The sequence below is a fragment of the Brassica oleracea genome, chromosome C8 (assembly GCF_000695525.1).
Source record: "Brassica oleracea var. oleracea cultivar TO1000 chromosome C8, BOL, whole genome shotgun sequence".
Taxonomy (NCBI): Eukaryota; Viridiplantae; Streptophyta; class Magnoliopsida; order Brassicales; family Brassicaceae; genus Brassica; species Brassica oleracea.
This window is the reverse complement of record NC_027755.1, coordinates 17973195-17985707: the sequence shown is the minus strand read 5'-3', so window position 1 is coordinate 17985707 and position 12513 is coordinate 17973195.

Genomic DNA, 12513 nt, shown 5'->3' with positions numbered 1-12513 from the left:
CCCCAAACTAACTTTAATTACCATTACTACAGGTAAATTTTTTGTTTAGAGGTTTATAGATTAAGTAAACATAATTAAGGGGTTTTACCATTAAAATTAAAAAAACTCAAAATTTATAATATTATCTAAAAATTAGTAACTTAAAATTTCAAAATTAGCATTTTTTTGTAAATATATGAGTTTGATGTGTTTTTAACATCAACATTATATATGTATAAATTAAAGATATAAAAGCCCATAAAATATAATAAAAATTAGGGCAATTCTCTCAAATAGTTCTTTTTAAGTTTCTGTCACAAAAATAGCACTAAAAAAATGACCAAAATAGCCTCTTTTGTTTTGAAATTTTTGATTTTGATTTTTGATTTTTAAAAATTTGAAACCCTATCCCCAAAACCCCACCCCTTAACTCTAAACCTTAAGTCTAGATTAGTTAACCCTAGGATAAAAATACATTTTTACCCTTTAATAAAACTTATTTTGGTCATTTTCTTCATTGATGGCTATTTTGTGACAAAAACTTAAAAATGTCTATCCTATGGAAATTCTCTAAAAATTATCTAAAGATTTACCTGTAATAAAATTACTAAAGATTTATCTAAGATTTCTCTAAAATAGGGTTTGATCCTCGTTGGGTCAATTTAATGCTGGAATGTATATCTTCGGTTCAATATAGGGTACTTCTCAATGGTCAGCCACGAGGTCTTATAACTCCCCAACGGGGCTTACGTCAAGGGGATCCTTTGTCTCCTTATTTATTTATTATGTGTACTGAGGCATTAATTGTGAATATTAAGAAGGCGGAGAGAGTGAAACAATTAACCGATATGAAGGTAGAAAGAGCTTTCCCAATAATCTCTCATTTGCTATTTGCAGATGATAGTCTTTTCTTTTGTAAGACAAATAAAGAAGAGTGTCAAACCATTCTCAGGATTTTGAAGGAATATGAGGCTGTTTCAGGGCAACAAATTAATTTCTAGAAATCCTCAATTCAATTTGGACATAAGATCGAAGAATCCAGTCGTCAAGAATTGAGAGATATATTGCGTATTCAGAATCTAGGAGGAATGAAATCTTATTTAGGGTTGCCCGAAAGCCTTGGAGGATCTTAGGTACAAGTGTTTGGTTTTGTTCAAGACCGCTTGAATAATAGGGTTAATGGATGGACTTTTAGATTCTTTACTAAAGGAGGAAAAGAGGTGATTATTAAATCGGTGGTCACGGCCCTGCCAAACCATGTGATGTATGTTTATCGGTTGCCGAAAGCTACAGTAAAGAAGTTAACGAGTGCAGTAGCTCAGTTTTGGTGGAGCCCAGGAGGAAGCACAAAAGGAATGCATTGAAAATCATGGGATAAGTTATGTGTGCCTAAAGACAATGGTGGACTAGGTTTTAAGGATCTTATTGATTTTAACACGGCGATGCTTGGAAAGCAACTGTAGAGGCTGATTGAGAAGCCAAATACTCTTTTTTCTAGAGTCTTCAAAGGACGGTACTACAGGAATGCTTCACCCCTAGACCCGATCCGTTCATACTCCCCGTCATATGGCTGGAGGAGTATTATATCTGGTAGATCTTTTGTTTGTAAAGGACTAATTAAAAGGGTGGGAACATGTTCATCTATTTTGGTATGGAATGATCCTTGGATCCCAACCACTCGCCCGAGACCAGCAAACAAAAACCTTCAAAACAGTTATCTGGACCTCACAGTGGATTCCCTCATTAACTCGGAATTCCGATCGTGGAACCTACATGCAATTAGGGCTTTGGTGGATCCTCATGACGTAAAAATTATTGAAAGTATTCCATTAAGTAGAAATCAGATGGAAGATAGGAATGAATGTCATTTCACTAACAATGAGAAATTTTCGGTAAAATCAGGGTATCAAGTGGAACGGGTCTATCCTCACAAGGAAAACCCACCAGATTTTTATGGACCCACAGTGGATATACTAAAAGCTTTCTGCTGGGAAGTACGGTGTCCTCCGAAGATAAAGTATTTTTTATGGCAACTCCTTTCAGGTTGTATAGCGGTAATGAAAAATCTAAAAGCGAGAGGAATACAAGGGGATATATGTTATGCTCGATGTGGAGATCCGTAGGAATCAATAAACCATGTATTTTTTGACTGTCCTCCAGCACGTAAAGTGTGGGCACTATCTAAGATACCATCGAATCCCAATATTTTTCCTATTAGTTCTTCTTTCGCTAACATGGATCATCTTTTTTGGAGAGTCAATCCAAAGATGGATGACCACCAATTTGCATGGATATTATGGTATATCTAGAAATGTCAGAATAACAAAGTGTTTAGCAATCTGGATATTGATCCAAGGGAAACACTTAAATTAGCAGAATTAGAATCAGCACTTTGGGCTGAGGCACATGTACTCACTGATCAAATGAGGGGGGCATCAGGTACATACCAGACCCACACTAGCGACTTCAGGAAGATGGTGCTTCATAGATGGTTCATGGAAAGATAAGGAACAATTCTCAGGACAAGGCTGGTATAGCACCTTACCGGGTTTTGATGGTTTATTAGGGGCAAGGAATGTAAGGGCAAGTCTTTCACCTCTTCATTCGGAGGTGGAAACTTTGATTTGGGCAATTGAATGTATGAAGAATTTAAGACAGTTTCAGGTTGCGTTTGCAATGTATTGTTTTCAATTTGTGAAGATGGTTTCGGAACCAGAAGAATGACCAGTATTTGAATGTTATCTGGAAGACATTAAGCTTTTACAAAGAAATTTCTCAACTCAGACATCGTTCATGTATCTCGGACGGAGAACCTACGGGCGGATATGCTAGGAAACAACTGTTTTTCGTCGTTCACATGGATGCGGAGTTACCAATTTGGTTTACAGAGTTTATATGAGTCTGTGAATATCTTGTTGTCAAAAAAAAAATTACTAAAAGATTAAAAATGTAAAAAACAATAAAATATAATAATAATGTAATAATAAATCTTTAGATAATTTTTATTATATTTTCTGGGGTTTAAAACTTTTAATTAATACATATATAATTTTGATGTTAAAAACACATCAAACTCATATATTTACAAAAAGAAATAAAAATGCTAATTTTGAAAATTTAAGTTACTAATTTTTAGATAATATTATAAAATTTTGAATTTTTTGATTTTTAATGGTAAAACTCCTCAACTATGTTTACTTAATGTAGAAACCCTTAAACTAAAAATTTACCGGTAGTAATGGTAATTATGACCTGCTAGGTATAATTCATTAAATGAAGTTAGTTTGAGGGTTTTTCGTTAAATACTTAGTTTGAGGGTTTTTCTCCAAAACAAATTTAGTTGAAGGGTTTTAACGTTAAAAATCCTTTAAACTTTATGATCAAACTTATTTGTAACTGAACTTCAAATACAATTATCAAAACATGAGAACACTAGTATTGACCTCATACCAAAAACCCATATTAGGTCATGAATTTGAGTTAACTATTTATGTAATAAATAATTATTTTAGGTACCTAATAATATCTTAATGTATTTGAAATATATATTAGAGCATCTCCAATATATAACTGCGTTTTTTACTCTAAAATTGTGTAACACAAGAATAGAGTTTGATTTTACTCCAATTTATTACTTCATTTTTACTCCAAAAAGAATATTCTAAAATAGTTCCACTTTTATTTAATTAATCATTGTTATTAATACCTTCCACTTATAAAAAATTAGAAATTAACCCCAGCTATTTTAGGTTAAGAAAACTTCCATAAAAATATAATTTATTTAAATTAAACATTTATTATTAAAAAGTATAATAATCATAAAATATATATAAGATAGCACATTTTGGTTCTATAATGAACATCAAAATATGTTTTTCACAAATGGTCAACTAATGCATTTTATAATGAATAATGAATTTTTTATCTTTGACTTTCCTAAATCGAGTCAAAAAATTTTAAAATCGGTCATTTTTATTGTTTGGATTATACTTCACCGATCTAGGCGGTTTCAGAAATGATTTACCGGATTATTAAATCGCTTATTTTATTTATTGTATTTATTTTACATTTTTTACATTTTTTGGTGTTTTTATTAGTTTTATGGAAATCATATTTTCATGTTATTGTATTATTTTAAAAATATTAAATAAAAATAAAAATAAGGAAGAAGGTATGAAATAAAAATATTAAGATTTGAGGACTATTCTATAAATAAAAGAAGTTCACTCCTAAATGCAGTAATGGTAAGATTACTTCATAAATGGAGCAACTCTAGGTATTACATCATTTGGGAGTTGAAAATGGAGTGGAGTTAGAACATATTTTACTCTAAAATGATGTTTGGAGTAAAAAATAGAGTAGGGTTGAAGATGCCCTTAGAGATTAAGATCAGGTTTAGCATACGTTATATTTGGTATTTTGAATTCTTGGTATTTTGAATTTTTGGAATTTTTTGGATATTTATTTAGGTTCGAATTCGATCCGAGTGAAACCCATAACTCAAAATATTGTAGAACAAAATCAATTCAGCATTTATTTCAGGTTCGGATCAGTTTAAATTCATTTTTATGAGATCGCGTTAGGTTTAGATTTTCGGATTTGGTTTATTTGCTGACCCTAGTCTCTACGTTTATGGATTATTGCTTGCTTTACACAAAGTGGGTGAGATCTATTTGAGGACATCAATTCACCAGATTATCTATTTTTATTTGGGCTTAATAAGAGGCCTTGTTTGAGCTTTATAGGTAAATAACGTAGCCCATTATTTCCAAGTTAAGAACTTCGTACTACATTGACTAGAGAAGTAGCTTTCGAGATTGACATTATACCAATCAAAAACGCTAATCTTCTTGTATAATTCATGTTTATGCCCATATCTTGTCTTTATCACAGAATCGACGTTTGAATCATTGGGTCTGAGACAAGTGGATCAAGCCCACTTTGCGACGTGGAATATTTTCGAATTGTGTAGAGGATATCCTTTCTTGCTGCATGCACACGTCAATGAAGTCATGAAGAAGCGTCTAGATTATAATTTTTCTTTTCTCTGAACTAAGCTTGTAAGTTGTAACTTACTCATCCTTATTTTTTGATACAAACTTTAAAGTTTGTAATGGTATCTTTATAACTTACAGCCAAGGAATATGCTTTATTTTTCAAGATCTTTGATTCTTTTTTTTTTATCCTTGATCGTCGTATATACAAGATAACCTAGTTTAGTAACCACTTGCTCGCCAGTTTATTATTTTTTTGTGGGGTGTTTTAGATGGATCCGGACGCGGTTATGTCCTAATCGTGTTATAAAACTATTATTGTGTTTCCTTGTGTGCTTAAGATGGGTGTGTTATTCTGTTGGTTTCTAGTTAAGCAAATTAAGTATGTTGTATTTGAATGGTTAAGACTCATTTCTTCTCTCTTTTTTCTTAGAACAAGATTTTGGAGACATATATATTGTAAACAAACGTGAATTAAATGTGAAAAACAAGAACATTTGATGAAATTCTTTTTATTGGTGCAATGAGATTTAAATCATTCTAAAATTTATTGTTTTTTGAGTTTTGCGAAAAAGATGAATAATGAATTTTTAGTAATTTTGAATAGAAAATAAGGTTTACGGTTTGGATAAAATGAACTGAAAAGGTGTCGGTACACTGGATTTGGTTCCATTGATTGAAAATGCTTTAGACACCAGTCATAAAATATCATTGTATGTTTTGATAAAGTAACCCCGACTCCAAGAGGTTGAGTACATTTCTAAATCAAGAAAACTAAAAACAACAAAAGATTCTTTGGCGGTCCCATGAGGCTGACGTTCGAAAAGCTAAACAGACTTAAGAGTTGATCTCTCTTTTTCTTCTTTTCAATATTAGATTTCTTCTTCTTCTTTACATCTCTTTCCGGTTGGTCTTATAGTTTCAAATGTCATTAGTGTCATCAGCGAATCTACGCATATATTTTTTATTTTTATATAAATTAAAAAATAAAAAATTAATTTATATGGCAAATTTAAAAACTTATGTTTTAAATTTGATTTTATAAGTTTGTAATTGTATAACATTGTTGTTTCAGAAATAATATTGTTGTTCATGTACACTATTCTCTGAAGTTTTAAAATTGGATGTTATATCATATGTAATATAATTTGTTGTAAGTTGCTTCAAATGCTACAGGCTTACGTGAAGGACACACACAAATTAATATACATACATAAATATTTGCCCAAAAAAGTACATATATAAATAATACATATTCTATATAATAAGTGGGTGTGTATATAATCTTATAGCTAGGGCTAGCTCAAGTACTTATATAGATGCTTATTGATGCATGGACTGCCCGTAGTATCATTTCTCTCTTTAGATGATCAATATGAATTTTTATCTTTTGTTTTTACGGTTGGAACACCAGACAAACATGAGCTAATTATTGTTATGTAACTGTCTACAAACATGAGCCTACATGTTTAATAGAAACGTTGATTGAATACATGCAGCTCTATGCTACAAAAAAAAAGAATACCTGAAGCTCTAAATATAGGATATTTACCAGAATACACAAAATCAAATGTATATATCATCCTATTATTATTATCTTTTAAAGTTTGGTGCGTGAAAACTTGTCTAATTTACAAAGTATTTGAAGTGCGAGTGAAAATTTCAACCAATAAATCGTATATATATATATATATATCTAAATACTTTAAAACAGTGATTTTAAGATTAAATATCTCATATCGTATAACCAACTTAGATATTTTTGACTGTTCGCAGAGGATTGGATGATATCTACAATCGATACACATTAGTGGTTATTAGATTGTTGAAATCGTTTCATATATATTTGCTTTGTGTGAATTTCAAAATTATTTTTTGGTAGTTTGTTGTATAGATCATGAGTTTTGATCTTATTCTCGAAACAAAACTAAAATAGAGAAGTTTATTCATACTCTACAAATATGACTTCATTGCCCATCTAATTTTCTATATTTTAACATATCTAGCTTAATACACAACTACTAATTAAGATTAAGGATATAAGTTTCAATTATTGCATGCATCTAGTACGTACAACACATTGGCATGCGGCATGCATCCATTTAAGCTTGTCATATTATTTTATTACATAATCACATAAGGGCATCTGCATCAGTGAACCCCATGGAAGTGGTTCACAAAGTATTTTTTTTTTTTTTCTGTTTGATTTTTGTTTAAAAAAAAAATTAATTAATCGGACCAATCGCAGGCCGCCACGTGCCGTGGGGCCCGCGCTACAGTGATGATTCGGGTTCAGTGCAGTGACCCTACAGGAGACAGGTTCACTTCTTTTATTTATTTTAATATTTTTTTTTTCGAAAACTGTGTGAACTCCCCGTGGAATTCACAGATGCAGATGCTCTAACCACACATGGAATATCAACTTTAGGTAGGGGGTGGCTTAAAATCGATTCTGCTTCGTTATCTCTATGACTAATTTAATTATAGTTAGTTATTAAATTAGTTTTTAAGAAAAGTAATTTAATAATATTTATTGTTAAATTCCTGGATATATATAAGAGGGTGTATGATACATGGTGAAATTATTTGGCTAAAACAAAAAAAATCTAAAAAAATGAATCAAGAACAAAGAAACGAAATCTGTTCACATGATTATGAAAACCTGTAAATCAAAGCTGACTATAATATATTTACATATATACAATATATATGCTTTAATATGTATATATCTTTATAGTTTTTATTGTTGTCGTAAATGCAACTACGAAAAAGTCCAATAGGCAATAAGAGCACCATTAACCCTTAAAACCTCATTTGGGTTCTTATTTTTTTTTTTATTTTTTTTTAAAAAAAAAAATTTAAAAATGAACCAATCGCAGGCCGCCACGTGTCAGTGGAGCCCGCGAACAGTACAAGAACCCACCAAACTTGCCTCTTGCAGAAGAGAAGGAAGATGTGGTTTTAAAAAAAATTATGGGACCCACCTCTCAAGAACCCACTTAACAGGTGGAGTTAATCATGGCCTAACGGCGGAAAAATAGAATAATTATTGACCAATATATTGGGAACGATCGATTGAACTGTGGCTATAGAAATTTTGTTATATAATTTAGTTTGTAGAAATTTTTTATTGTAATTATATTTAATATAGCTGTAAAAATTAAATGAGAAAAATGATAAAATGAAAGATATTCCTACAACAATATTTTTCTGTTTTAAAAAATAAGACTCCCAAAGCCATTTTTTTTTCACTTTAGCTTAAAAATGACTTAAAATATAATTGGTAATTTATATGGTGGTAGATACAAATTAAAGCTAAAGTCACTAGTTACGGTCCAACAACTCACTCTCATTATATATACAAAGACATATTTTATGTGCATGAGTCAGATCGACGTACGTGTTGCTAGGGCTAGGCAAAATATATGTAAATTTTGATTTGATCCTTTCTTTTGATTCGAACCAAAAAGAATCGGATATCCGTAACTCTACGAAACAAAACAAATAATAGTATGAAATATCTGTAAAAAACGAATGAAAATTAGATTTTGATCCGCGCGCCCACGCGAATGTATTTTTTAAAAAATATGATGTTATTTGTTTTTATGTCACAATTTGGGGTTGGGTAAAAAACTCGAATTCGAAGAACCGAACCGATTTCGATCCGAATAAGTAGTACCAAATCTAAACCGAAATTGATTAAATATCCGAATTATTCAAAATTTTGGTTTTTGAAGAAATGAAACCTAATCTGATCCGAACCGAAGTATTTTGGGTATAGATTTATATACTAATATATATTAATTATTTTTAGATTTAATATATATAAAAACATCCAGAATATATATGATACTTTTAAGTTCTTTTAAATAATTGAAAATATATACAAATAATCAAACATAAATATTTAAAATAGTTAAAATATACTCAAAACTCCAAAAATACTTAAATAATTATTAATACTCTATCTAAATATTTAAACCAAACCAATTTATATGTTAAGTTAGGTACTGTGACATATGTTATTCAAATTTATATGTAATATATTCTATTGTTTTATAGATTTTTTTAAAATTAAAGCATATAATAAATTTTAAAAGTTTAAAATAATTTAAATTGGTTATCCAAATCCGAACCGAATCCTCGAAGATCTGAACCGAACACGAAATTCCAAACAGGCCCAAAAACGAACCCGAACGCCCATTCACTATTATATATCATATATGTGTCATCATAGGTTACAAAAATATGTGTTATTATATAATTAATCGTATTTTATACGTACCATCAAATAAGTAATCTTATAATTAATAATATTTTATACGTACAATCATATAAATAATCACATATATTATATTTTTAAATTTCAATGTGAAATATAAAAACCATAATTTAAGTTGGGGTTTGAAATTGAGATTTGTATTGTATTTTTCTTATATATACTGAAAACATTTTTATAATGGTTATTGGAAAATATGTTAGTAAAAATCAATTTTTGGATATATGTATATTTTTGAATGATTTTTTGATATAAATCAATTTTAAATTATTATTTTGATTTGAATATGTATATCAAGTAACATAAGCTCATTACTTTTTAATATAACGTAATGGACTTCTAATTTTTGTAATAGCATAAACCCATTACTTTTTTTTTAACTTACTGCTATCCATGTTTCCAAACAGCATTATATTTATTTTTTTACTATTATCCATGTTTCCAAACAAATACTAAATGTAATTCTACTTTAATAAGATAGATGTATATTTTTGAATGAATTTTTGATATAAATCAATTTTAAATTATTATTTTGATTTGAATATGTATATTAAGTAACATAAGTTCATTACTTTTTAATATAATGTAATGGACTTCCAATTTTTTTAATAGCATAAACCCATTATTTTTTTTTACTAACTTACTGCTATCCATTTTTCGAAACAAAATTATATTTATTTTCTTACTACTATCCATGTTTCCAAACAAATACTCAAAGTATTTCTACTTTAATAAGATAGATAGAGAAATGATGCAATCATCGACTTTTTTTTGGTTTGATGTTTGGTCACTATTGATAAATCTTTTCTATCTAGCCGATTCAAGTGATTACATTGATCTTGAGATCCATATCAATGCAACTGTGAAGATAGGTATAACCACAACAAAAACACTGTCGATTTCTAATGGAAACTTTTCCTCGCAAATTTGCGGTGTATCGAGGGGATTGTGAGGCCAGAAACAGCTTCTACAATATTTTCGAAAAAATACTAAGGATTTGCATGTCACTTCTTCTTTCATCACAATTTTCTCACAGTTTTGCGAGGAATATACAAGTAATATTAGTTATCCCTCGTAAATCTTTCAAAAATTTGTGAGAGACTTAAATTTTTGTAATTTCCTCTCAAAAATCAAATAAATTAGGTAAAACGTGTTTTTATATGAGTACCTAGTTTTTTGTGAGGTAATATCGCAAAGAACATATGTATCTTTTGTCAACGGCAAATCTCAGAAGCTCTACAACGATGTGACTTCTAGACTGGAGGAGTTATTTCAAGCTGCTAGTGATGATCCTAAGAGCACCGGGTCTGGCGGATTTTTCCCGACGGAGAAGAACAAGAAATATTATAAGGTATATATTACAACAAATTTTATTTTAAAAGTTTTAAATCAATTTTAAATTTTAATAGTTTGAATTTTATTATGTAGCCCGCTCCCCGCAAAAAGGGACAAATGTACGGAGTGTGTTTTATAAGTAAATCTTTAGCATCCACTCCCGCTACGTTTTCTTCTGGTGGATATGGATATAATTAGTTGAAAAAGATCATGAGGAACAAGCTCATTTGGTTCAGGAGCAAAAAATCTCAACAACCAGAATGCTCAAACCAGGAAGTTGAGCGCTGTCTGTGATTATCTGGCTACAAAAGATTCGACCGTGGCGACCATTCTTCAGACCCCTACCATGTCGTTTGAGAACTTTTAAGTTAAAGATAACAATTCCGAATATGATTCGGAAGAAGATAAGCTTTTCTGTATTTTATTATAAAACTTCTGTTTATTTAATGTTTTGTAATGAATAATTTGTTTTTATTCTATTTTTATTTTATATTAAAATTTATTTATTATGAAAGGTTAAATAATATTTATGTAATTGTTATCTAAATTTTTCTCAATTTCCTAGCAAATTTGTAAGGGATTTAAGAGGTATTTTAAAAATTCTCACGCAAATCTTTTACAATTTTTCTACGCAATTTCCTTGCAAATTTATGATAAAATTGCGATGAAATTAAATTATTTTCACGAGAAGATCATTCTGAACCCTTGTCTTTCTACTTTATTTTATATGCAGTATTATTCAGAAATCATGTCTGTGTCATCTTGCTTTATGATTGAGTAGTCGGCTAAGCTTGCTTCGGGTTTTAGGGTGTCAATCGCATGAGCTAAACGCAAATAAGTGATTTTAACTGTTCTTCATTCATATTGTTCTTACTGCTTACATTGAATTGATCATTTAATGTTCGATTTCTGATTTAATCACCTAGCTAACCGCTTAGGAGATAAATTGACATATATTGAGTGAGCTTCATATCCCTAATCAGCGAGAGTAGATATTAGGGTATTAAGTGAACTAATCGGACCTGATCTCTAAGGCTTGCTATCGCGTCTTGTTCCAAGTGAGAGCTTAGGACTCAAGACCGATCAGCAAAGGGAATAAGTCCACGATAGTGGATTGTTCTAGCCGAGTGATCCGAGTTCTAGAATGCACTTCATTGCACTTGAATAGTTGTTTGGTTACGCATTGACACCCGATGAACAACCCTAAGCCGGCTTTCATTTAAATCGAATTTGAATCTCTAGGTAATCTAGTTACTTGCGCCACCACTACAAGAAAACATAATCTTAACGAGGGCGGTTTTCCTCGTGAGTTCGTCGTAAAAGAGGCTTTACGACGAATTAGCGAGGAACCATGTATGCTCGTTACTCATCCGTCGTAACACATATTTCCTCGCTAATTCGTCGTAACTTAGCGAGGAATATATTTCGTCGTAAAGACGAAGTAGATCATTTCGTTGTAAAGACCACGTCAATATTCCACGTAAGGAGGTCGCTATATTTCCTTGTAAATACCTCGAAACGAGTTCCTCGTAAACTACTCGTAAATACCTTGAAAGTGTTTCCTCGCAAAATACACGTAACGACCACGAAAGTATTTCCTCGTAAAATACTCGTTTATCTTTCCTCGTTATTTCCTCGTAAATGTTTTCTCGTAAAATACTCGTTTATTATTTCTCGTCATTTCCTCGTAAGGTTTCCACGTAAATAGGTCGTACATTAGCTACGAATTTACTTCGTTTTTATTATTTTACAGAATTTAAAAATATAAATCAAAAAATAATTAAAATTATTTAATTATTAATAAAATTATAATTTAAAATAAAAATAAATCAATATGAAAATATTTTATATATAAATAAGTTTTGAATTTATAATACAACAACCGGAAAAAAAACTAAGGGTCGTTCATCGCCTGGTAGAATTCAT